The sequence below is a fragment of the Puma concolor genome, chromosome E4, assembly GCF_028749965.1.
Source record: "Puma concolor isolate L17-30 chromosome E4, mPumCon1.1.hap2, whole genome shotgun sequence".
Taxonomy (NCBI): Eukaryota; Metazoa; Chordata; class Mammalia; order Carnivora; family Felidae; genus Puma; species Puma concolor.
In genome coordinates, this window is record NC_141683.1 from 35,242,143 (window position 1) to 35,268,431 (window position 26,289).

The window sequence follows — 26,289 nt, forward strand, 5'->3', positions numbered from 1 at the left end:
ATGGGATTAGTAGCGGCATCTACCTCATTGGATTATTACGATGTAGTCAGTTAACACAGATAAAGCGCTTGGAATGACATCCAGCCCGTTGGAAATGTTCGAGATACATCAGCCCATGCTATTAATAATTTATTTGTCAATATTTCCAGCTCTTCTTGAACGCCATCATTCCATGATTGGTCTTAGAATGAAGTTTCCATCCTCGGTTTGGTAGAAACCAGTGAGCATGTGCCCATGACTTGGGGACCCTAGCATTTCTTCCTAACCCCAATTGTCTGATGTCAACCTCGGGAGTTTTCTCTCCATGATGCCTCCTTCTTCCCGTCACCTCTCTCTCTCTCTCTCTCCCTCTCTCTCGGTGACTGTTTGTGAAGTCACCTTGCCACATGCATTCTCAAGAGGCGACACTTGCTTATTCTGTCTTCTCCCCAACCCTAGTCCCAACCAGGATGCGCGCTCTATCAGCCAAGCCCGCGGAGACACCTTACTCAGAGCACTCCTGACGCCAAGGAGAGGCACACTCGCCTCTTTGGGAAGCAAGTGCCACTAAATATTTTATTTGGAGGGCTTGATGACGCGCCCCCCCCCCCCCGCCCCGATCAGGATTCAGGAGGCAGGTGTTGGTGACAGGCAGTCGAGGCATCTAATACCTCCCAGACCCGTTGCTGTCGGTGCCAAGGGCAAAGCAGGGAGGAGATGACAATCAGACACAACTGCACCGAGCAGGTGGCTCACACAGCCAGGATGGGGACAGAGAGAAGGTACACGTGGCAATGAAGGCCGTGCAGTCAGAGGAGTCAGCCGCTATTCCCGGGCTGCCCTTCCAGCTCGTTCCTCGCCCGCGGCAGAGCGAAGTCCATCCTCTCTGCCAGCTCTCCCTTCTGAGGAGGAGGGCCCGACACGCAGGGAGCGGGGCCTGTGCTAAAGGGGATTGTAAGATTGCTTCAATCCACTACTTTTCTTTCTTCTCCTCCTTCTTCTTTTTTAACAAAGAAACAAAAGCCCACGGAAAGAAGACAAATTGTCCACTGTGACCCCAGAGGAGTCAGGGACAGGCTGGACCTGGTGACAAAAAGTCTAGTGCTTCCTCTGCTGCAGGTGAAGGGGTCCTGGGGGTCAGTTGTGTTCTGCCTGGAGACCGCCCAGTTTGGGGGAGAGAAGGTGACTCTGCTGGTGGCAGTCCCGTGAGGGGCCGGCCTGAGCCTGGCCTGGGCGAGGAGCGGGTACACGGGGCAGGCTCAAGGAGGCCAGGGATTGAGGGCCGTGGTGGGTGAGAAAGCCACCGCCCATGGCTCCTTTCTGTGTCGGGAGAATGACCTCTTCTGACCTATTCTAAGCCTCAGCAGTCGTCACATGCAGGAAGGGCACCCACATTGTGACTTGGGGGCTGTGGTATCCCATGCCACATCCCTCTGGGGGGTAGGCGACCTCACAGACGGGTCAGATGTAGTCTCAGCCCAGGAAGCCCCTTCTTCCCAAAGAGAACTGCAGCAGGAGAGACTGAAGTTAGATATTCAGGGAGACATCCCATCTGGAGAGGACTCCTGGGCTGGACTTTTCCAACAATGAATTTTCCCCACCGCTGTCTAGGAATACGTTTACCCAGAGGCAGGGGACTGGTCCCAGTGACCTCAGAAGGCTCCTTTGGGTTTAAGACTTCTATGAATTCAGGTCTACAAAGATAAAAGGTCTACATGTGAGATTCTGGGGCCCTGGCTCGTTCCCTGTGGCGGAACGATCTTGAAGGACCCGTCATAATGTCATCCGCACAGTCATACATGCAAACATCCTGAGCGTCACTCTGTCTAACACGGACCTCGGAGGTAGTCCAGGCACGTTGGGTAGCACAAGGTGAGCGAGAGGGCGAGCGCAAAGGCCCCGGGTAATGCCGACAGCTGAAAGGCCTCAATTAGAGTAAAAGGAGCTATCTGGTATTTAAATAATTATTAGATTGAAGGAATAATCATGGGTTTGGGCTGATTTTTTCCCCACTGTCACCCTGATGGCGTCTATAATATTATTATTCAAATGCCCATGATTCTCATTGAGGAGAGACCCAGAGAGAGAGGAGAGAGTGGGGGAGGGGGCGGGGAACATGGAGGGGCGGGAGGGAGGCTCATTTAATCTCCATGTGACAGGGCTGCAGGAGGTACGATTAGTCTTTTTCTTATTTCAGCTGTCACTCATGCACAGACACCGAAGATTGTTATTAGCGTATTTTATGCACGCGATTTAAAGGGAAAAGGTGGGGGGGGGGGTTGTGGGGGAGAGGGAGAATTTCCTACAGAAAATAAAGGGACCAAAGGAACAATTTAGATGTCACTGCTATACCAGCTGCATTTGCTTCATTAATCGAATGTCATTTTTTCCCCAGACTCTGTGCTGTTATGTGAGGCAAAGTGGCTACATCTCGCCCCAGAGCGAGAGGAAGAAAGTGAGGGAGAAAACGGGCCTCTGCCTACATGCCCTCCTGGCATCCTTCCCTGAGAAGGTGAAATCGATGATACTGTGGCCCTCCCCTGGGCGTGAAGACGACTTTTGGTGATGGTTTCTATCCAGCCACCTTCTCGCACTGTGAGAGGGGAGATGCCCTACCAGTCAGTGTGGGGGACTCCTGTCACAGGTGGGGAAGCCAGGGCCAACGTCCGAGAACCAAGGAGTAAGAGAAGGAAATCTGAGGAGGCTCTACCACTCCTCATCAGCGGTGCAAGAGGAACCCATATTCCGGGCAGTGAGGCAGTGAGGCTTGGTGACCAGAGCTGTGGGTGGTTCTCCGCTCTGGATCCCACATGACGACGTGATGGCCATGGACCCTACGTCTCAGATGTCACAGTGGGCAGAGGCAGAGTGATGGGGCAGAGTGCAGACCCTGGGGGTGCTGGCAAGAAAGGCGGGCAGGCAGGCGTCAGGGATTCAATCACGAACCCCCCAAATTTGTCTATCCAAGTCCTGACCTCCAGTTATGTGACTGTATTTGGAGACGGTGACTTTATAGATGTAATTAAATGAAAATGAGGTCATTAGGTTGGGCCCTAATCCAAATGCCTGGTGTCCTTACAGAAAGGGGAGACTTGGACACAGAGGCCCACAGGCACAGAGGAAGGATCGAGTGGAGACACAGAGAGAAGACGGCCAGCGATAGGGCAGGGAGAACGTCCTGGAACAGACCCTTCCCTCATGGCCCTTGGAAGGAGCCAGCCTTGCAGACATCTTGCCTTGTGGCCTCCGGAACTGTGAGCCAACACATTTCTGCTGCTGCAGCCACCCAGTCCGGGGCACTTGGTCACAGCAGCCCTAGCCAGCGAACACAGCAGGGGGTGGATAAGATACTCTAACATCTTGGCTCAGGGGGGTCGTTCTTTTAAAGAAAATGGGCGTGCGTGCGCGCGTTTGCAGAAGCCATCGCAGGGCCGAGGCATCAGAGACATCGGGTTCTTCACATCTGTGTGGGAACTGAGGGCAGCAAGGGTGCACACCCTTTCACCCGGAGAACTCCGCTGCGCTGCCTTTCACTGCTGTTCCCAGAACACCACCAGCGGGGGCAGAATCGGCATCTGCATGTCTCACCAGTCCGGCTCTTCCTGCAGCGTGTTTCCTATCCCGTCTGCTTGCTCCCGCCGGGGACAGTTGGTATGTCACCTGCAGGCCCCCAGAGCCCTATGGGAGAAGCTGCGACTCCCTCCACCCCACCCCGGCTCTTCCTCCGGCCCTGCCCCCGGGAACCACTGCCTTTTCATACCAGGCGAGGGTTTTCTGTTGCTTTTTTTTTTTTCCCAGCTCTCCCAGTGGGCTCTGATGGGGCCCTGGAAACCACACCAGCTCTCCCAGGGCCTTAGCAAAACATGCAGTGTTTGTCCTGTCCCCTCACAGGCTGTAAAAGCTTGGAGTTGTCTCCCTGAATTATGAAGGGTTCCAAAGACGCACACTCACTTGAGGGGTGGCGGAGGGGAGGGGGCCCGGCTCCTTTCTGGGGCACTGCCTGGCTGGCTTTGCAAAGTCAAAACAAGATTCATTACCCTGGGGCCGGGAGCAGGGAGATACACCGCCTGACCCCGCAGACCTGCCCCATATGTCATGGGCCTGTCAGAAAGCTCCCAGAATTCCCTTTATTATCTAAAGGTCGCCACCCGGGCAGCGCTGAGAGAGCCCATGGTCTAAACTAAACTACAGGAGCAATCAATTTCAAGCAGCTGCCTTCCCCGCCACCCCTTCCCCCTCCCCCTCCCCCTTCCGTGGGCTCTGCCCTCTTCAACCCCCTCTGGGGGATGGCCAGGGAGGAACACGCCTTGCCATGGCCACCTCACCCCTGGGGCAGAAAGAATTTCTGCGAATTAGCAGGACTCTGAGCATCAGGCCCCAGAGCAAGACTGCCCTCTGCACTGCGTGGGGCCTAGAAAGGTCACCCCACTTTGCCCCTGACTCTAAGCCGGACCCTGCTTCAGCCATCGAAGAAGTGGGGTTACTGTTCTGGTCAACGTTATGGGCTTAAAGGATAGAAAAAGGACTTCTCAGGCTCCTTCCAAAGGCAGACTAGGCATAAAAGGGGGGCTACGGCTTTGCTAAGTCGAGTCAGATTCATACGAGGAGACTTCATAACCTGAGGGCCATGAGTTTCATAAAACAGCAAGTGCCATTTGTTTTCTATAACAATAATATAAAAGGGGGCTAACGTTATTATTAGCGTTTATTACCCACTTGCTACGTGGCACCCTGTGCTAGATCCCTTCCATATGCGGTGGAGAATTCTGTGATTATCTTGCAAGATGGGTATTATCCTACCCATTTCACAGATGAAAAACCTGAATCTCAGGAAGGATGACTAACTAGGCCAGTGTCATTTTGCTAGGAAGCAGGACTTTCTGATGCCCATGTTGTCCTCACCCTTACACCCTGCCTACCTATTTAGATATTACTTTTTTGACCAAACCCTCTTATCGCTGGTCTGGGGAAAAAAAAAAAAATCAGTAGAATGATCAGTAAGATCGGGCAAGTACTTTATTTTAAAGGTCAAAACCCGAGGCTCCCATTTTATTTCGGTAATGGAGCAGGCTGGGGTAGGGCGGCACGGGTCGAGATATCGGTTACAAGGCGGATTCTGGGGCTGTTTTGTGGCAAGAGGTTTGCTAGCTGGCGAACTCTCTTTTCAGGGGCATTTCAAATGACCTTTCCAAGAAGGCTGGAGATGTGTCTCCTACCTTCTCGCCCCATCCTTACTGTAGGCAGGAGAGCCACGAACTCTGAGGTTGAAATGGGGCAGGAGAGCAGGACACGGGGTAGAAAGTGCCTGACTAAATTGTTAAATAAATTACAGTTACTCCATATAATGGCATATTATGCTGCCATTAACCGTAATGTTTTCAAAGAATAATGACACAGCTCCGATTCACAGCAGTGGGAGGGAAAGGGAGAGAAAAGGAGAGGGAAGAAAAAAATCCAAACAAAACCCCAGGCATTCATCTCAGCTCTCAGGCGATGGATTGGCCCTCAATCCCACTTACTTTCTCCATAAATTGCCCAGTCGTTCTCCTCTTGAAGGAAAACTGTAATGGCCCACCCCCACCCTGCCCGAGTCCCCGGCACTTTCTGCTTCTCCTGCAGAAGCCCCTGCCTCTCTCCTCCCTGGTGGCTCCCAAGGCCGGCCACGGAAGTGCTCTAGAAACAAGGAGCTCTCCCCATCATTGCTGCTTCACCCTCGCGGCAGGAAAAGGAGCCATTCGTGCCAGATCGAGATGCATTTTTTAATACTGTCCTTTCCCAAAACTCAGGCTTCCCCAAAGTTCGAGAGTGGGCCTCCTGACCAGCAAGCCTGGTGGCGTCTCCCCGAAAAAGGCACATGTAAGACTGTCCCGGAGACTATTTGCAGAGACGGACCCTGAAAGCCACTGGCAGCTAATTCAGCCACAGACACCCTGCCCAGTGTGCCTCGTGCCTCAAATTCCTTGTCTCACTTTGGCAGGCACATGGCCAGAGTGTGACATCCACCCATGGAAACCCCTTCGGTTGCCCAGAGGGGCTTGAGGCTGGACGGCCAAGCACCCAAGTTCAAGTTCTCCTCAAGCTGGCTCTTCTTTGTCCAGCTTCCCTTTCCACCTCTCCCAAAGGCACTCCACTCCCAACAAACTGGTTCACGTGTGGAGTCCCCAGGACACCTTGCAGAATTTCACCTCTGCAGCTGCCTCTACCTGTCTCCACTTTCTTCTTTGCCTATCCAAACCCCATCCATCCTTCAAAGCTTCAGGAAACCTCTAGGACCTCCCTGCCCCAATCGCCTGTCTCTCCTCCAAATTCATTCAGCAACTGTTGTTTTTAGCACACACTGCATTGCCAGGGTGGCTCTCTCGCTATGCGACTGTGTCCTATCCATCGAATCAGAGGCTCTTGGAGTGCAGGAATAATCCCTCGTGCTCTTCAGCATCTCGTGCAGGGGTAGCAGGATGCCTTTCCCTCCGTTCTGTGCTCAGTCTGAATCATGGAGCGCAGGGGAGAGGGGAGACGGGGATGCCCCTTTGCTTTTCTCAGTGACTAGTCTGCCCTTAGACACGGTGTGGACTAACACACGGGACTCAATCATTTGTCATAACGGGTGGAGGTAGTGAGGAAGGGAGCAAACTGTTCGGGAAGGACCCTGGCTGGCGTTCATCTTGAACCCGCTGGGGAAAGAGCAAGTGTCACTGGGAGGTGAATGAGGTGGGGAGAAGGATGAAGAAGGATCAGCTGGGGTGTGTGTGGGGGCGGGGGGGGGGGGCACCAGCTCTGCCGGTGAAGAATGCACAGCACAGGATGCACAACTTTTCATGCAGGAAAAGTCTTGGCAAGAGGGCTCCAAAGCCACAACCTGCACAAGTTCACAGATCACACGACATGTCTATAATAGTAAGCGGCCAACTGACAGCGAGAGGGATCAAGAGCAGAGTGGGGTGGGCTGCGATTCCCCTAGGGAGGCTTCAGAACAGGGTTCTTCCGTCAGGGGGTCAAGCTCACTGCAGTGCATGTAGCCAGGCAGCAGGTGCAGAGAGGAGACCTGGGCTCGGGTCTCGCTCAACCACTTCCTAGTTCGGTGACCTTGAACATGTTATTTAACCTTTTGGAGCCTCCATCTGCTGAAGGACACCTCACAGGGTTGTTGGTGAGGCTCAACGAGATTATGAATGTGAAAGCGTTCTGCTAACCCCACAAGCTTTGAATAAACATCAATTACTCTGGTTTCTGTTTTTGGAGAAACACTGTGCAAGGACACCACCTGCTCGGCAGCAAGGGCTGCCCTGTGTGTGCTGGGGATGAAGCCTGGAGGCTCCGTTTCAGCCAGGTGATTCTTATGCCGCGGAAGCTCCTGAGGGTCCTGGCCTCTCGGGAGGAAGTGGGTGTCGCGGGTCCCTGTAGCCCTTCTCCCCAGTCCCCTGAGCCCCAGGCTTTCCACCTCAACCCCCACTTCCTCTCACCTTGAGGGTGATTTAAGGGCCACTTCTGCTGCTCTTGGTGATTCATCCAGGTGCCCTTGGCAGGAAAGAGGGAGGGAAGGAGGAGAGAGGAAAGCTGGCCCATAGGAGGAGGAGGAGGAGACGATGCTGAAGACAGTCCCTGAGCTGGAGCTCCGTGTTCTCCGGGCTCTTCCCAGACCGGCTCTGGCCAGCATGTAGGGTGAAACTCCCCTCCCCGATCCTCCCCCGCATCTCCTCCTCTCCAGTGCTTTTCTGAACTGACAGCCCGCCTTGGAATGCAAAGTTGTAACTCCTTTTTAAGGGGAAGCTTCTTAAGCAGGCTGGGTCCCCACCCTGTACCTTCCCACCTTCTGTTTCTATTATTTTCCTCTCTTTGTCTGAGACGCTGAGCTCCTGCAGAAAAGATCCTGAGCTGCCAGGCAGCCTCTCTTAAGTAACAGGCACATTCACACTCATGCACACCGAGCAGGGGGAAGTGCTCTGGAGCCGGATAAAAGGGAGCCATGTAGGGCTGGGAGGTGGTTGGCATTCCCGAAAGAGATCTGTCTGCTTACGGGGCTTGTCTGAGCTGAGATGCACAAGCACGTGGTCTGCAGGACCCTTAACACCTGGAGTGGCATTAAGCCCCTTGATGAGTAGACAGGGGAAAAGAGAGACTTCCTGAGACCCTTGCAGTCCTATCAGCTCGGGACATCGAGGACCCCCGCTCTAACTTTGAGGGAAAGTGAAGTGCACAATTATCAGAGAGGCTGACGCGGGGAGAAGAATGTGCTGGAGGGAAAGCAGGGGGAATGCAGGCTGGTGCAGCGCTGGGGGACCTGGGGCAGGAGATGAAAAGAACTCCCTGAGTGAGAATCTGGCCCGGATGATGAATGGGGTGTGAGAGAGGAGCCTGGAAAAGGGTAAACAGCCAGGAGGGAAGCAGGGGGGAGGGAGGGGTGAGGAGAAAGAATGTTGAGGTCAAAGAGCAGAGAAAATGCTCTTGGAGTGATTGATTCAAGATCCAACATGTTGCACACCCGGATGGGTGCACACGTGCACACGGGCGTGCTTGCGGGTGTGCTTGGCCACCGCCTCTCGTCGCGTGCCCCTGCCAAGGGGTGAGCAAGTCTGTTTCTCTACCAGACCCATCTTGTGCCCTCTGGAAATCCTTTCTTCTGCCATTTAGTTCTCAGGACCCGGTTCCCCCCTCCCCCATAATGCAAACAGCCATGTGTGCAGTGATTTGAGGGTTCATTGAGCATTTCCCATATGCTATGTCATTAACCTACCCCTCCCGCAGCCTGTGAGGGACAGCGGCCACAGCAGGACCCCCTCACAGGTGAGAAGACAGGTATATCTGGGGTGGAATATTTTGGCAAAGGTACTAGATGTGTTGAGGGGGGGACTTCGGGCTCCCGGGGTCAAACATGTCACCCTGCTGCCTGGGGTTGGAGGCAGGAGCCACCAGCTGAGATCTCCAAGGAGAGATCACCTGCTCCAGGGATCCCTCTCTGCCTCCAGGCGGGCAAGACTCTGGTCATCCTCAGGGATGTGCTGCGGAATGGGGGGTGGGGCATCAGGAGCCCAACTCACGCTTGAGTTCTTGGGGACCCACCCCCATGAAAGAGGAAAAGGCCTGGTGGGGGGCATCTGGCCATCCACACAAAGCCATTTGGCTCCCCCTCGGTCCTGGCTGGTGGGAAGGCACAGGGTAGAGAACCCCCAGGGCTGGTGCAGGTGGTGGCTGATGGCAAGATTCCAGAAGCAAGGCTTTGTAAGGGGAGTAGCTGGGGGCCCCCTATCTGCTCGTAACTGTGGGGCAGAGAATTAGCTGCCACCTCCCCCTCTGAAGACCAGCATGTTTCCCGCGTCCCCGTAGCCAGCCCAAGGACAAAGGCATCTCCTGCCCCTGTGGGACTGCTCTCCCACCCACCCACCCACCCTCTCCTAGGTCTCTCCCCTGGCCCTCTGCTGCTCTGCCATTCCCAGCCCTGGCAGATCACTGATTAATTCAGGGCTGTTTAATAACCCTTCCATTTCGATGAAACAAGCTGTCTTGTTTTCTTTATTTTTAACACAGACTTTCGTTTCTTCGCTAAGCATCGTACTGTCATTTAAATTTCTCTGTCTCCAACCAAGCTGATAATAGACTGGAGTGAGCAGCTGTTTCCGTCCCGCTTATGACAACGATTAGAAGTCGGAGCTGTGCAGGCAGAGAGCTGACCAAGACTCGCTTCCCACCGGTCTGCCCCTGCTTGGAGACGGAGTACTCATTTGAACGTGATTACGGAGAATTCTGGCTCCAGGGGAGACCAGGGCTTAGCCCAGCCTAGCCATCCCGGCACCCTGCTCTGAGGGGAGTCGTGGGGGCGAAGGAGTGAGAACCAGATTGATTTACTATGGAAGGAAGGCCAGCGGCTCCGGGTCGTTCTCACGAGCCCAAGCCAGGGCCAACAGTCAACTTCACTTCCAATGGAGCCTCTTCCTCCATCGTATTTACTGAGCAGTAAACAGGGACTCCAGTGGGTGGGGATCTCAGCCGTCACCCATTATACCTTTCTGCTCCACAGAGGAATCCCTTCTGGAGACCTGGCTGTCACCTTCCAACCTCTGTTTAAATTCCCTAAATGAAGTAGGGCTCATCCCCTCCCTCGGCGGCCCCTTCCGGGTCAGATGGCTCTGGTTAATCTCCCTCTCCGCCAATACTTACACTCAACCTGTCTGAGTGTCATTTATTTGCATCCCTCTGCCTCTCTTGCCATATTGCAAGCCTGTCAAGAGCCCGGACGGTGACATTCCTCCCATTACTCTTGGCACGTGGTAGATATTCAATAAATGCATGTTCAAATCAAATTAAATCATATTGCAATAACTTCAATCTCTGCAAGTAATGTACCTTTCTTCTACCTGGGCAGACTTCTGGCAAAGCTTCCTGTCTTTCTCTAACCTGGACAGGCATTCTGCCTCTCCCTGTCCGGAGGTTCTGAATGGCTGCTTCCCGGGGCCAGGACCCTGCTTTTTCCTCCAGGCCCTGAGGGACTACACAGCTGGGGGAAAGCTTGGCCAAGAAAGCTGTGGGCATGCGGTGGGAGCCAATCAGGTGGCCTGGACCAGGGCCTCTGGATCCCAGTTCCCCCTGTGCGTTGGCGGTGGCTGCCTGAGAAAGCTCACAGGTGCAGGGTACACAAACTCTGGCCGGCCTGACGCTCCCCGGCCGCGTCCCAGCCAGCACAGTCTGCGGGCAGCTGCTTTGGTCATTGTCTCACCCTCTTCAAGTTGTCAATGCTGAGTCTATAGAGACTGAGACACAAACAGTGCCCACAGTGCCTCTCGGGGAGGGAGGGGCGGCTCGGCCTTGCCAGAGCCATTGACTGTGCAAATAGCAAGGCTTGCGGTGGATGGAAGAAAGCCGGTCGGAGCCACCGAAGAGAGGGGGGCCTTTCTACATACACCACATGGCGCAGCACCGCGGAGAGGTGGTCCGGGTGTCCTGGGGCCCGAGGACCAGCAGAGGAGGGCAGACGTGGGTCCTCAGGGACTAGAGCTGCACCGTGAGGCACCCGCCTGCTCCCACCCAAGACAGAGTGGGGAGGTCGCAGGGCACAGCTGGGGACTGAGAGACGGGAAGAGAACGTGGCTAAGCGGGCAGTTCAAGAGTGCTGGGGTGGGCTGGGACAGAGGAGCCCCCACGAACGTGCAGGCCAGTGCAAGGCCACTCGCTGTGTGCCTCAGGGCAATCTACTCACCCAGTGTGGACTCGGGCATCACACCTATGACGTGAGCCTGGGTGAAAGCTATCAAACGCTCAGAAGCGTTTCTCAGGCATTCTACACAGAACACCCATTTCTATTGTCATTCAAGCTGTGTTCTCCAAAGTGATCTAGAGAAGAAAACCTAGGTGCTTTGTCGGATTCACTTTCCACAGCAGGCTCCTGGACAGGGCTGTCAACGCACAGGACCCTGTCCTCTTAGAGCCGTCTTCCTGTGCTCTGCGCTTCCAACGAGGGCCATGGCTTCTTGTGCCTCGGCTGGATGTAGGGGAGCTTCTTGGGCTAAGAAAAGACAGCCGATGTATCTCAGCAGACACCCTGCCGCTTTGTCCAGTGATCAGCACCAGCCAAAGATCTAATCACTGAGGCTCATGGTCCAACTTGGGCTCTGGGTCCCCGCTCCCGCCAGGGTCCTTCATACTGAGTCTGTCCCACGACAGGACAGACTGTCCCTTGCATGCAGGAGAGATGTAAGCCTCATTGCAGGCAGGTGGCCAGGGGCCCGTGAGATCTCCCCTTGTCCTGCCATGGGAGGCTGACGCCCAGAAAAATGCCAACTTACCAGTTCTATGATACTATCGCTCACTTCTACTCTTAAAGCTGCAGGCACCAAAACCCCAGCAGTAGCAAATTCAGAATTCAAATTCCAGCCCCACTGGTTAAATGTTAACCATGAGCCATACACGTGGCTTGCCTGTCAGTTTCCAGTCTCCATTGAGTCTTTTAACCACTTTTATATAGAAGAACCTTTAGCATATACATTTTCTTTAAATAAAATCTTATTTTCTCAGAAAGTTCCAAACAAATTCAGAGAGAGAGAGAGAGAGGGAGGGAAGAAAAATGTCCCCAGCTTGGCTTTATTCCTGCTCTAAATTTTAGAATAGTTTTGCACATTTGCAACAACTGTCGTTTTTCCAAATCCCCTCACCATCTTCCTATGCCTGGCTCCAGAAACAAAGGCAAATGGGGGTGCTTGGATAGTCATGAAAAGCACTCATTTCCGCCATACAAATGGAGAAACTGAGGTGCAGGGTAAGGGGCAGGAGCCAATTCTCCGAGAGTTTCCTGTGGCTGTCCTTGCCTCCCTCCTGTAATCAGAGAGCAAATGGTGGGTGGGCCCCAGTGGGCAGGTGAGAAATCTTATAGGAGGAGGGAAAAGTGACAAGTGTGAAGGAAGGCCCTTTGTTCCTGTGCATCAGGACCTTCTTCCGACACCAGATCCTTCCTGGCCATCTGTTCTGACACCCCTCTCGGTAGGGTCCAAACCTCCTATGCAAGGGTGCCAGGTGTGGCTTCCCCATGTCACGTGCAGTTCGCAACACTTTCCTCAGTGTCTCCCAGAGGGGCTCTCCCGCCCGGAGAAGTGAAGGGCTCCACACCCTGGGGGGTCACTCTTAGTGGGGTGGCGGGCTTGAATTTTGTTTACTTCTAGAGAAAACTCAGAGGAGTGTTTGCCCAACAGAAACCCCGGTGGTGTGGGGTTTAATTCCACAGGATGTCAAAGGACTTGTTGGGAAAGTCTAGGTGGCTGGGGTGAGGGTGGGGGTCAGCCTTGTCAGGTGACTGTGAAATCCTGACCGCCTCTCTCTTGGAACACGCTGCTACCCGCCAACACGGAGCGGAGACCAGGTAGGGCTCGCTGACCCAGGAGAGGGTTCTCGGGTCTGGGGACAGGGAAGGAGCCTGGTCTTCCTGTCGGACTTTGACCAAGGCTCCTGCTGGGGACCCTGAAGTTGAGGAAGCAGGCTCTTCTCCCTCAGGTATCTCTGTTGCTCGGGAGAAAAAAAAAAAAAAATGGGAAGCCTGGGGAGCAGTCAAGGGAGGTGGGAGGTCAGAGGCCAACGTAATATTTACCCAGCCCAGCCGAGGGCTTTCGCTTTTATGAAGCAGGAAACCACTTCAAAGCAGCAACATCCCCTCTTGTCACTTCTGTCTGCTCTCTGGTCCCCCTGCCTTTACAGGGCAGGCAGGCTTTTTTGTTTTTTGTGGGGTTTTTTGTTTTGTTTTGGTTTGTTTTGACCTCCTTTTCCTCTCCTCCTGAACCTTCCCTCTCTCCCTTAACGGGAGGAACATCTGCTTTGCCTCCGGCTCAGAGAAGTTCAACGGCGTGTCCAGAGTTCCAGAGCAGTGACACTCGGGTTCCCCTGACATTCTCAGCCCGTCTTGTCCCTGGATTACTCGTTCACTCTGAGACTGAGTGGCCTACGACTTTGGGACATGGGGCAGGTACTGGGGTTAGTTCTGAAAACCCCCTTCCGCAACGAGAGCTGAAAGTAGAAACTGGTGACAGAAAAAGACCGCAGGCACTAGGGTCTAGTGGTTCTTTACATTTGGGGGGGCTGGGGGGGCTGTCATAAACTCCTCTCTTCATACACACACACATCATATACACATACAAATATATATATATATATATATATATATATATGTTTACATATGCATACCTAGATCAAAGGCCTCTTAGAACCCAAGTACGCCCCCTTGTTCCCTCCATCCCAGTTCAGGGTCTGCCCACCCCAGATCTTACGCGAACAATTTTAAGGTGCAAGGAGACCACAACCTCCAACACAGGACTGGATAAAGTTTTTACTTAGAGCCGAAATCTCCTTTTAACCACCTTTCATTTATCCTCCCTGATTTCTTTCTGGACAGAAACCTTAAAAGAGACGGGCTCTTCCTCCAGGTAGCCAACAGGCCAGAGATGGCTCTCTTGCCCAGCCGAGGTGGAGGGATAAAATCCGAGTTTTTTCCTCTGGGGTCTGATCCACTTAATGAGTTCATTCAGGCAAGAGTGGGCGAGGGAACAGCAGGATTCTGGACACTTACATGTGAATACCGATGAGTAATAACATTTCCTGATGAACCACAGCGGCATCATGCTGCCAGCTCTAGAGGCAGGAAAGGGCTGCAATTTGCATAGAATGCAAGGTGAAAACCCCTTGGGAGTGTGGGGCCTCCGAGATCAGGCTCTCGGATGTTGACTAACAGAAAACTACGGCGTTGTCAGTTTTAAAATCCGTGGAGGAGAATGAGGGGTAGTTCTGAGCAGCTGAGGAATGACAGAATGTCAGACAGTCATGCTTGACAGGAAACCACAGTTCTCAGGGACGTGAGTCTCTCCTGGAAATCTGCACCTTCCACGGACTGGAGCCAAAGCTTCCACCACGGGCGTCTGTGCCTTCACTTCCCCTGATGCGCCCTCCACCCCCGCCCCTGCCGCGCTCTTAACTCCATCCTGACTTATACTTAAGTTTCCTTGGAGGATACTTGGCTTATGTTAATTCCCCCTCCCCGCAGGATACTGTTTCTAGAAGGGAGGATCTATTACTTTTTCATACTTGATGGTACTACATTCCTACCACTGCACAAGTGAGAGATTTCTATTTGTTTAAGCGTAAATGGATTCCAATTCCTGCTTTCGGTGTCCTCCTATTTGGTTCAGTGCAAGGGCGAGACTGGTGGCATAACAATTCAAAAACCAAGGCTAAAGTTGGAGGGGTTCTCCCGGGGTTCTCTCTCACCCCCTCCCATCCCCCACCCCCAAACAAGCCAGAGGGAAGGGAGGGTGCTTAAACATAGGAAGAGATAACCTGGGAGGTGAGCTCCCTGACCACGCAGAAGAGTGCTGGAGGTACCTCTGTCCGAAGCCTCCTTCCTCTCTCCCTCTCTCTCTCTCTCTCTCTCACTCACTCTTGCTCAGCTTCAGAGAGAATGTTGTTGTGGGGGGCACAGAGGAAAGAGGTTCATTCAAGGGCTAGTAATGCTGAGCCCCAGGATCCCTCCAACCCCTCCCTTCTCAAAGACAAGTTGAACTTTCCGAGGGCAACTCCATTGCCTTTTATCTCCCATACTGAAGGTAATTTTAGCCAAGGAAAAGCAGGATTAAACTTTCATAACCTGATACATTTATCTGGTTTTTCTTTTTTCTTTTCTCTCTCCTCCCTTCCCTCCCTCTGCTTTGACCCCAGGTAAACAGAAGCCAATGGGAAGCCCAGATGAAATATCAGAGGTATCAGATCTGAAGAGATGCTACTTCCTGGCCCTCTGCCCATCCTCCAACTTCAATATTTTTCCATACTCCTGTCAGACAGTTATTATCTCAAAGCCTCTGGACTCTGCTCCCTCTCCATATTGTCCTCTGCTGAAATGAAAGGGAGGGGGGGGATTATAGTTCAGAGAAAGGTTCCCACCGAGAACATGAAGACCAAGTTTAAACCAGCGATACGACATTGACATGCGTTCAGTTCCTGAAAAGTCTTTTTAAAAAAAGTCTCCTCAAGGAGCAGCTTTGCCATCATCTGTAAGGATCTCGAAAATCCACATTTAGGGAGCTGGAAGAAGGATGGGGGGGGACTTTGGGAGGGGGGTGGGAAAGGCAGGTGAAGGCTTGGGCCAAGAACGTCTACTGCTGATAAAGAAAGGCAAGAGCCTCTTGTCGGGCAAGCCAGCAGACAGGACTGCCTGCTAACTTGAAAGGGCAACCCCTTCCCCTGCCACCCCCCCCCCCCCCCCCGACACACCTTGTGGGCCAGATCTCTCCCTTGCTGCACACAGTGATGGGCCGCCTCCACGTAATGATGGTGGCCCAGAGGTCCCACTGGCAATAGGACCCTACCAGCTGTAGTCTCTGGGTAGTGACAGCTGGGAGTCTCTAATATATCTAATTTTTTCTTCTCAAAAAAAAAAAAAAAAAAGAAAAAGAAAGAAAAGAAAAAAGAAAGGCACAAAAACCACTATTTAGGGCCAAGCCTGGTTTTCAAGAGCCCCCTCTAGTGGATATAACCTGCTACTTCAGCTTCCCATGGCTGCCCAGACGGAGCCTCCCCTTGCCTGGGAAGACAGAAGAAATCCCTTCTGCCTGGACTGGAGGGGTCTTTCCCACTTGTTCTGTGTGTTTGCTCTCAGCTCTTGGTGCTCCATTCACACTGTCAGTCTCTCTGTCCTTACCTTCCTGTGCTGTCACCCTGCTTCTCTGTGTATCTGTGACTGTTTCTACACCAGGACTTGGGTCTGTCCCTGTGCACCTGACTCCTGGTCTGCGTGCTTGGTTCATCTGCTGTTTGTTTTGTTTGTTTGTTTGTTTTCCTGAAGTTCAAGACGCCAGGTCTGATGAACTGGAAAAGCTCTGACGTGGCCTGGGATCAAATGGCCTACTCCAAGAGCCCACATAGGGACCCGCCAGCCAGATCCCAGAGGCACTAGGACAGTCCAGTGTTCCTGGAGAACTTGGACAGAAACTCCCCCCCGACCCCATGCCCCAAGCGAACTTGGGCGGCCAGGGTTGATACATATGCTTGAAACCTTGTATAACCCGAGTTTAGAGCTCTGGCTTTGGGGTCTTGAGCGGAACCAGTTGGCTCCCCTGCATCAGTTCGCCCCACCATCCCCCCTGCTTCCCGGTCACACACGCGTGCTGCCACGCGAACAACAGGGGGATGCCTGGTGAAGGGACAGCTGGCAGGGGGTGGGCAGAGGGTGCCCTTGCCAGGGAAGAGGAGGGGAGAGGGTGGGCGGAGGCCAGGACTGTGCCTCCGGCTGGAGCAGGAAGAGGAGACAGAACAAATGTTCTGCTGAGCCAGAGGGGGTCACAGAACACCTGCCGGGCTCCTGGGCTTCTGAGACATATCCTTTCCCCCAAGCTGGAGATCTGGCCAGGGCAGGGCAGGGGGTTAATGGTTAACCAACCATAGGAGCAGGGAACTTCTGCACTGCTCAGGCCTGAGCCTTTTCATTCAGCTCTCACCCTCCCTTCCTCCTCTTCCTTGACACTCTTACCCGGTAGGGACCCTGCCCCCCAACAAAGAACTTTCTCGCCTCTATTTCTGCCCTCGAATTCCAGATGGAACAGTGCGGAGCTAGATAAAGAAGTTCCATATGCCCCAGTGCCAGGGAATGGGGCCCCAGAGAGCCCGAGGGCTAAGCCGAGGAGAAAAGGGGTGTCTCGTTCTTACCATCCACCCCTCCCAGGGTGCCTTGGAACTGGCCGTTTGACCCCGGGAAGAACTGTCTTTCTTTTTCTCCACAGGGCTCACCTTTAGAAATGACCAAAAAAGAAGTGGACGCACACCCAGCCTTCATTTACTCTAATCAGGCATGAAATCTTTGTAACTAAGTGAAAAAACTGTTTCCCATAAGGGAATCGGTTCCATTCATCATTGTTGGAACGGAGCATATGTGAAGGGGGAGAAACAGAATATTCACGTCTAATGAATTGATAATAGACTGCCCCTGGGTGAGGGTGGTAGTGATGGGGGTGGGTGTGCAGATAAGCTGCAAAACGACAGCACCTCAGAGCCTGTTTCCAGCAGTTTCCTGGGGACAGTCCTGAATTATTTGTAGTTAACAGACTGCAACACAATGCTCTCGTCTCTTTATGATCAGAATGGGGTGGGGGGGGGTGGCTTGGCTTGGAGCTCCCTACCTCTCCACTTGCCATGATAGACAGAAGTACATCTATCGGGCCCCAGTCTGTGTGCGTGGAGACAGCTGTGTGGCAATGCAGAGAGACAGCTGGGGAGTGGGGGGGGGGGGGGAGGGGGAGGGCTGTGGTTGCTGGGGACAGGAATCGTCTGCCCCCACAACAAAGCTCATATTTTGGGGAGGCAGCTGTAGCAAAGGAGGCAGGCTAGAGACTATGCACCCCCAAATGGTATAAATATTCCATAGTACCTGAGCTGGGGAGTTTAGCCTGCCGCCAGCCGGCACCTCGTCAATTTAACTGTGTCACCGGTTTCCCCTCCTGCTCGTGGGTTTCCCTGTAACATGCCCACGAAATAAAGATGAACGGACTCATCGCAAGTATTTGCAAATGGGAAAGGGGCCTACTGGAGAAAACCCTTTGAGGGTTTTCTTTTTAACCTCGTTTTAAGCACAGACTCCAGCCTAACAGACGGTGAACTTTTACATTCAGCACACCTACGGCTTTAGATGGTCAAGTGTGTTGGGGGGTGGATGGTTCCCAGCTCTTTGGGAACGGGGATAGGTGCTCAGCCCAACTCTGAAAGGTGAGTCGCCAGCCTTGCACTGACATGGTTTCTTTTAGGGGACGGATATGGGACAACACCCTTTGCTCTTCATGGGGGCTTGGGTTCAAAGGCCAACCAGCCCCTCTGCCCTGCTCCGGACTGTGGGATACCCCAATCCTCCTGTCCTGTTAAAGAGAAGGGTTTCGGGGGGACTCTCCAGCAGAGGAGACCTTCCGGTACTTTACCCCTTCGGATGCTGCTAATCCTCACCCCCAATGCACATTGCTCCACAAGTCATTTCCATTTAACTGCTTTGCAAGCCAATCTGCCCTGTCCTAATGCAATTTGCTGAGGACAGTGAGGGAGCAGAGAGGGCAGCCTGCAATGCCCTCCCTTTATCAGCGGGTCCCTGAAGAGGGTCGCTGGGCGGACAGAGGGGAAAGGCTCTTTCAGGTAACGCAGGTGGAAGAAGGGACAAGAAAAACAACCTTTCTAAGGCATCTTGACAGATTGCTCTCAGTTTCCTTGGTTCCCTACCCCCTCTCCTCATTCCACTCCCCACCCCCCCTCCAGACCCCCCAGGCCAAGGAGGAGAGATCACAGGTAATTAGTTCAAACGGTGCTGTGCGAGGTGAAGGGGAAGTTAATGAATTCTCCTCTCTTGCCAGGAGGTCAGAGGAGAGAGGGCTGCTGCGAGCAACTCCAGGAGCTTTCCGGGGTGATTGCACAAAAGTTGTGCATTTCAATTAGGAATGGCTGAATTCCTCCAGCCACAGCTATCTCTTCCGGGGCTCTGTTGCTCTGTTGAAGGCCCCAGAATCCAAGGCCTGCCCAGAGGGAAGAATGAAGTTTCAAGGTCTGGGAAAGAAGCCCAGCAAGACAGGAGCCTGCTCCTGTGTGGGGAGGGGAGGGCTAAACCTGACTCCTAGTCCTAAAAGCCCAGCCCAGCCCAGATACCTATCTTACTCAGCGGGTCATAGACCCTGTCCACCGTGCTTAGGAATAGCAGGAAGGGAATGAATGGATCTCACAATTTTTGTGGGTTCCTCTGATCTGCCAGGCCCCCAAGCCACTGCCGCGAGCTCCAGCTGGCAGCCCCCCGACTTCAAACTGGTCTTGTCCCTGCTATATCCCTTCCATAGGCGCTTCTGGCATGCACTGTTACCCTAGGATCTTACATTCCTACAGGAGACCTGATCAGATTCCACTGCCCATTTCATGGGGCTCTCATTCCTAGCCTCTTAACTGACTTAACTGCTTCCAAGTCTTTTACCCACCCCATCCCCCATGATCTCTCACTCAGAGCTGAGTTTGAGCAGGCAGCTCCTGCTAAAGCAAGGGTCATGCCAAACAGGTGGACATTTGCCACGGTCCTGGAATGGCAATTTCTGGCGACTCTCTTCTTGCCCATCCAGACCACGAGTACCCTTTATAGAGACTACCTGTGGGATGGAGAAAGAGAGCTAGAATGTTCTAAGATCCCTACATCACTTGTGGGTGGGGCAAGAAGGAACACTTGGAGGGAAATCTTTTCAAATGGTTTGTAAGGAGCTTTTCCCACCCTGGGCAAGCTCCTACCTCAGCCCCCAATCCTCCCGGGCTGCTCAAACCAGAGGATGGTGCCGATGGGTGCTTGACCACGAGGGAGCACGGAGAGGGTCATGGAGCACTTCTCCCCACTCAGTGCCTGGAAATCGCTCCCTGAACCTCGGGGACCCCGCGCACACGATGCATTCCCCTTCCATTCCCGAGTCCCCCCCCCCCCCCCCATCGGAAGGAACAGCCAGCGGCCGCCAGGGACTCCGGCACCAGAGTGAACGCCCCCAAATGGAGCGTTGGCCACAGTGGCCTCGGGCTCCCTTTGCTCCTGCCACCGAGGCCCGCTTTGGGCGCCAGCTCTCGGGACAGCCCCGCCGCCTCCGTGCTCCCGAAAGCCGCAGAGTGCCAGCAGGTGCGTGCCTGAGCCGCGCCGCGGAGCGCCCTCGCCGCCAGGAGCCGGTGGCCGGCGGGGAAGCCGGGGGCTGGAGGCGGCGGCTCCGAGTCCGCCCGCACCAGCGCGCACGCCGCGTTCCGGCCCGCGAAAGTGGCCGAGCCCGCGCGGGGACTCGCGCGCCGCAGCCGAGCCCCGGGGCTCGGGCCCGGGACCCCGACCAGGCAAGACGGCCGCGGCAGCGGCGCGCGCTCGGGGGAGAGGGGCGGAGGGCGCCGGCGACTCGGAGCGCCCGGCCCCAGGCGCCGCTTACCCAGCTCGGCGACGTCGGTCTGTCCTTCCGCTCTCGGCCCGTCCGCCTCGGCCGCCGGCTGCCGAGGGTGGCGCGCTGCCCCTTTCGCTGCCCGCAGCTCCCAATCACGGGGACGACCAAATCCACATGGAGTCCAAATTCATTAAAATCCACGTCCAGCCGCCAGCCACTTATCTGTATTCCTGAAGTGGCCCCTCGGTCTCCGGTCCGCGCGCCCCTCAGTCCCCCGTCGCCCCGCAGCAGCCCCGCGGCGCGCTGTCGCCGGCTCGCGGGGGGAACCCGGAGGCGCCGAGGGGGCGTGTGGGGGTGGCTGGCGGTGTCTCTCCTGGGGAAGCAGCAGAGCCCCGGCTGCCTTCAGATTTTTCCAGCGCGACTTTACGGGCTCCTCTGACATCAGCAAGCCCGGCGCTTCCTTCCCTTCTTGCTCCCCGGTTCGGTCACAGTCCCATTTCCTCCGGGAACCTGGCTTTCTAGAGCTATTTCGGGGCTGGCTCGGCTCGCTCCGGCGCTCGCGCTCCCCACCGCTCCCCAGCTCGCGGGGTCTCTCTCCCGACCGCTCGCCCTCCCGGCTGACAAATTCCCAGCAACTGCGCTCGGCCACCCTCCCGCTCCAGTCTGGCGCGGACGCCGCTGCGCCCGGCAGCTCCGGCTCCCGCGGTGGCGGCGGCGGCGGTGGCGGCGGCGGCGGCGGCGGCGGCGGCGGCGGCGGCTGAGCCCTCAGCGCCGGCCTCCCTATATTACCATGCAGCTCATTATCATAGAGGCCGCGCGCGTTAACCCTCTCCCTGCCGGCCGCGCCCGCCGGGCCGGGGCCGCGCCCGCCGCTGGCACCGCCGCGCCCGCCAGCCCCCCGCCCCCCCCCCCCGCCCCTGCCCCCGCCCGCCGGGACTGCCTCCTCTTCCTCCAGCTGTCAACAAAGGAGAATCAGGTTTGGCGCGGGAGGCCTCCAGGCTGCCCGCCCTGTGCCCAGCTCAGCCCGGACCCGCCGGCCACCTTAAGTGGCCAAGGGGGCAAGGAAAATCTGCCAGGGCTTGGGGATTCAGGTGGAGGCCTTGAGAGCTCAGGTGGTTTAGCTCCGGGTGCGAGGAGCTCAGGACTCAAGCAGAGTAGGTGAGGGCAGTGAGGATGTTCTTCCCCCCCCCCCCCCCGCAGCATCACCTGTCACCCCCCCCCATCCTGCACACACACACACACACCCCGCTTCTTCATCTTTAATATAAGTGAGGGGTGAGTGGGGAGGAAAGGGCCTTGGCTAATGAGGTTGAGAAGAAGGTCTCGGAATAGGTGGGAGCAAATTTCCTCTGCTGGTGAATTTCAAAAAGCCAACGAGCTGTCAAATGAGGTTTAAAGTTGTTGTTATTAATTATTATTTTCATAATGCAAAGATGAGCCTTGCTCTGAAGCTCGAGCTTTCAGCTCTGTTAGGGATCCTGGGCATCTGGCATGCGTGGGTGGGGGGGGGGGGGGGGGTTGGGGACGGACCAGAGAGGCGCTTTCCAGATTCAGGCTCTGGGAGCTTGCCTGGTAGGGGAATCAGAGAGGTGGAGGTAAGATAACTTATTTTAATAACCTAAGGTGAGAGGTTTCTGGATTCCGGATGGCAATGCCTCGGTGCTTTTATGACTATTGATTCCGTGCCATATAGTCTCAGTAAGTCTGCAGGGCCTGGACTCTGCTTTCCAAAAGAGGCCTGCAAGCTGGACCCCAGTGAGTTCGCAGGATCTGGGTAGTCCCTGCTCCTCATTAGAGCACACTCGAGTTTACTCAACATGTTCAAGTATTCTGATAAGCTCCATCTACTGCCCTCTCGTGGCCACAGTCCTCAGTGGTATAAATAGGAAAAAAAAAAAAAAAAAAAAAAAAAAAATCACTCCCGGAAACCCTGGAGGGAAATCGCTTGAAATTCTCAGAGCAGGAGCTTAGAAAAAGGGGTTGGTGGTGGTTAGAAATTTAGACTCACAGGTGGTCGTGCAAATCGTCCATTCAACACAGTATAGGGTGTGGGTACAGGAGTATTTAGACGTTACTTCATCTACAGAAATTAGCTAATGCTTCAAAAGTTCTTTCACCGTTGTAATTAGCTGAAATTTGTGTCCCTGTGACTTTCACCAGTGTCTCCTGGTTGTGTCCTGGGGAGCCACCCAGAATCTGTCTAAGCCGTTTTCCCTGATCCATACCTGCTTTTTTCTTTGAACTTCTTTAGCATTTATTGTTGGCACCCCTCCAGGCAATTATCATAAGTTACCCTGTATTATTATTTATTTCTCTTTATAAGTAGATCTTGTCTCCCCATCCAGACAGTCTGGTCTACCCTCTTATCTCTGAGCAGACTGTATGTAAACCACAATTTAGTAAAGAATATGAATTGAAGAAGATGGTGGAAGATTTTGGAGCAACATTTCTCCCATTTGTTGCATACATGGAACATCAGTCTGGCCACTACACCCAAGAGAGCCAGAGGTAGGGTTGAAAATATCCAGCTGATAAAGCTTGAGGCTGAAAATTAGGACCTTCTGGTTTTATTTATTTTTTTTAATTTTTTTTTTCAACGTTTATTTATTTTTGGGACAGAGAGAGACAGAGCATGAACGGGGGAGGGGCAGAGAGAGAAAGGGAGACACAGAATCGGAAACAGGCTCCAGGCTCTGAGCCATCAGCCCAGAGCCTGACGCGGGGCTCGAACTCACGGACCGCGAGATCGTGACCTGGCTGAAGTCGGACGCTTAACCGACTGCGCCACCCAGGCACCCCAGGACCTTCTGGTTTTAAATCAAATGCTGTGTGACCCTGGAAGGGGGGGGGGGGTCACATCTCTTCCCCATGCTTCAATTTAATCACATCTTGGGAAGATTAATATACAATTTAAATAATTGTTTAATACCATCTCCCCCATCCACAGTCCAGAAATAAATCCTAGAATGAAGAGTAAGAAAGAATAGAATGAAACAGACCCCTCCACTCACTCTATCCTTCATCCTTAGTCTCCCCTATGCTTCCCGAATGAAGACAGAGGAAGACAGAAGGAAGAGAGAGAGAAGACAGGTAGGAGAACACAGCGGGGGCAGCGTGACACAACGTCACCAAGGTTCCTCATTGTCACTGGACTTGGTCTAAGATCTGAGTCCTGTGAGGTGATGGGAGTACTCGTGGTCAGCATAACAGAAGAACGCTAACCCGGTCCACTGGGCGGTGCCCTGGATGAAGCATACTTAACACTTCTGGGCCTCAGTATGTCCACCTGTAAGATGGGAATTTCTACCTTCAATCTTCAGATATTTGGTGGACTTAAAATAGATCCATGTAAAAGTGCCAGAAAAATTCATCGTGTCATTAAAATGGAAAGATTTGTTCATATTTTTAGTCCCAATAGGCTAGAACAAATATGGGTCTTATTAGTGAAGCACGTAATTATGACAATATATCTTGGGAATTAAAAAAAGAACAACGTGAGTTCAAGTTTGCATTAAATATAACACCCCATGCGGCAATGACAATATACATGAGCCTTTGGTCTTTAAAGGTGCTCCAGTAAGCACATCCCTTTGATCGCTGGGTATTCATTCATACATTCTACAAATACTATTTGTCAACAGTAAGTTTATGAGATTTCTTCCTTTAACGGAATTGTATACCGTACACGATGATCTCTTCCACACGTATTTTTTTTTTTTTTTAAGAAATCGTGCTAATAATCGTGCTAATAGGTTCCATACCCTCAGATCTGTGTCTTTCAGGAACTCAAGTTTCCTGATATCTATCTGGCCCTTAATGTCTTCTTCCTCATCCTGTCCAGCCGATGTCAAACCCATAGCCCTTGGGGACTCGCAGAGCCTTTGCCAATGCCTTGTGGTCCACCCTTACTTCCACAAGGACAGATAGTCACAGCCTAGCACAGTTCCGGGCAAGTAGTGGGTGCTTAATAAATACTTACCAAATGAATGGATGAATCGATGGATGGATGGATGGGCACCTGTTGGTCTTACGCCAAATCGTCATCTTTAGAAAATCCTTATAAGCTCAACAGGGTTCTCCTCCACCCTGACCCACCCACCCCTGCCATGGCCACAGTGCTCCTGGAAACTCACCCCTACAAAGTCATCTGTGGCTGCTGCATTATCATTCCAGGCCCTAGGACTCTTCTTCTCTTGTCACTAAGATGGGTGACTTGGGGAGGAGGATCAGATAAGTGGTAAAGGACCGGGCAACAGCATTCTAGAAATGGAGCTGAGTTTTCTCTGGGAGAAGTGAGTCAGTCTTTCTCCTGCAGAGGGCAAGTCTGGCTGAGCAGGCCTCCTCAGGCCCTTGAAGGCGGGCCGCCGACTTTGGGGAGAATGAACCCAAATGGGCCACCAGCCGATCCCCAGAGGGAGTCCTGTCTCTGCCGCAGCACCAGCTCCAGCCCCACAAATAGATGCCAGCGCGGTAGCCCCTCGAATCACGGGAGGTATTTTTGGTGCTGGAAGCCAGCCACACTTTGGCAGGCTTTCAGCATGAAGTCGGCTCCCTTTCAGAGGTGGGAGGGGGGTGGCAAGCCATCAGCGTTTTGCATGGGAACGCTGCCCGCCAGTGTGTGTGCGCATATATTTAGGGTGCCTTGAGTGTGATGGGGGCTGGGCCTGGGACGCTGCGTGACCGGAGGACCGGTGGTCAGAGGTCAGGGGCTCATGCTTGCCAACGGGTGACACTTGGGCGGTGCGTGGTCTGTAGCCAGGGTTGCGCGTAGCTCCCAAAGTTGAGGTCCCCGATGCCGCCACCAACTCGAGCTGTCTCTACTCCAGCATCATCTTTCACCTGCCCTGACCCTGAGACTTCCCATTTCAAGGCAGGGACACGCTTCCCTTGTGGGGGGGCTGCTCTGTCTCCCACGCTGTGCTTCACCTTCGCTCGGCAGACGCTGTGGGGCAGCCACAGCGCAGAAGCAGCAGCCTCCTCTGCCCCCCACATTGTTGGGAACAAAGGGATTGGTCTGACGGGCCAAACCAGAGTGTGTGGGCCAAGTCCGTGAATGGAGGAGAGGCCGCCGGGGTGCCAGAGTGCTGAGCCCCGGGCTGGGCGGTGGGGACATGGGCCCAGGACGCAGCAGCAGGGCACCTGCTCCGGGATCCTCAGTACCATTCATAAAGATGTCACCCCCCTCTCGCCTCCCCTCTCATCTCTTCACAAATCCTGCTTTCCTGTGTACTTTAAACAGTAGCGAGCCTGTTAAGGCTCCAGATCAAACAAGGCAGGATTTCACTCTTTTTCTCGCTAAACCTCGCACAAGCTGAGCTTATGTCCTGTATACCTCGCCCTCTTTCCCTAAGCCCCCTCCCCGCCCCCACACATCAAGTATGCTGCCCTGAGAGGAGAATATTCTCTGTGAGGCCCAACCAATCGCAGCCTACACCTACCTAATGATTCCCTGGAACAATCTGCAAGAATCCTGCGAATGGGCAAGGTAAGGGGTCAGGGCAGGAGTGTGGACCGCTGCTGGGCATCGAACGCGGAGGGTGAGGGCTGGATGAGGTCCTCTGCTCATGACTTTGGCCTGCTGCTCTGCGCCTGGCACTGAGAGTCTGACAAAGGGCCTTCCTCCTCTATTCTTTCTAAGAGATTCCAAAAAGAGGAGATACCGTCGATTGGGTCACATAATCCCTGGCGAAGCCTCTCGGTGCCTCCCTTTCCTCATCTAGAAAGTGGAAACAATATCCCGTGCCTTGTCTCCTCTGCTTCACAAGAATCAAATAAGATACTGGCTGTGAATCCGAGAGAGTCATGCAAGCATATGGGGACGTTGTCTTAAAATCTAGAAGCTTCTTCCAGAGCCAAACTTACTTCTCCACTGCTGTTAACTGTAGTTCATTCTCTTGTTTGGTTTTCCAGGGAAAAGAACTGGGCTCCTTAGAAGTAC

The 26,289-nt window shown here is 53.9% G+C and overlaps 1 protein-coding gene across 1 annotated transcript in view; it reads right to left on the reverse strand.

Annotated features, from left to right (window-relative positions):
• The window catches only part of PLXNA2 (plexin A2), a 207,259-nt gene extending 186,157 nt beyond the window's left edge, over positions 1-21,102 (reverse strand). The window contains exon 1 of the mRNA XM_086693312.1: positions 20,400-21,102. The gene's annotated coding sequence lies outside the window, so the exon portion shown is untranslated. The remainder of the gene's footprint in view (positions 1-20,399) is intronic.
• Positions 21,103-26,289: the final 5,187 nt, after the last annotated feature.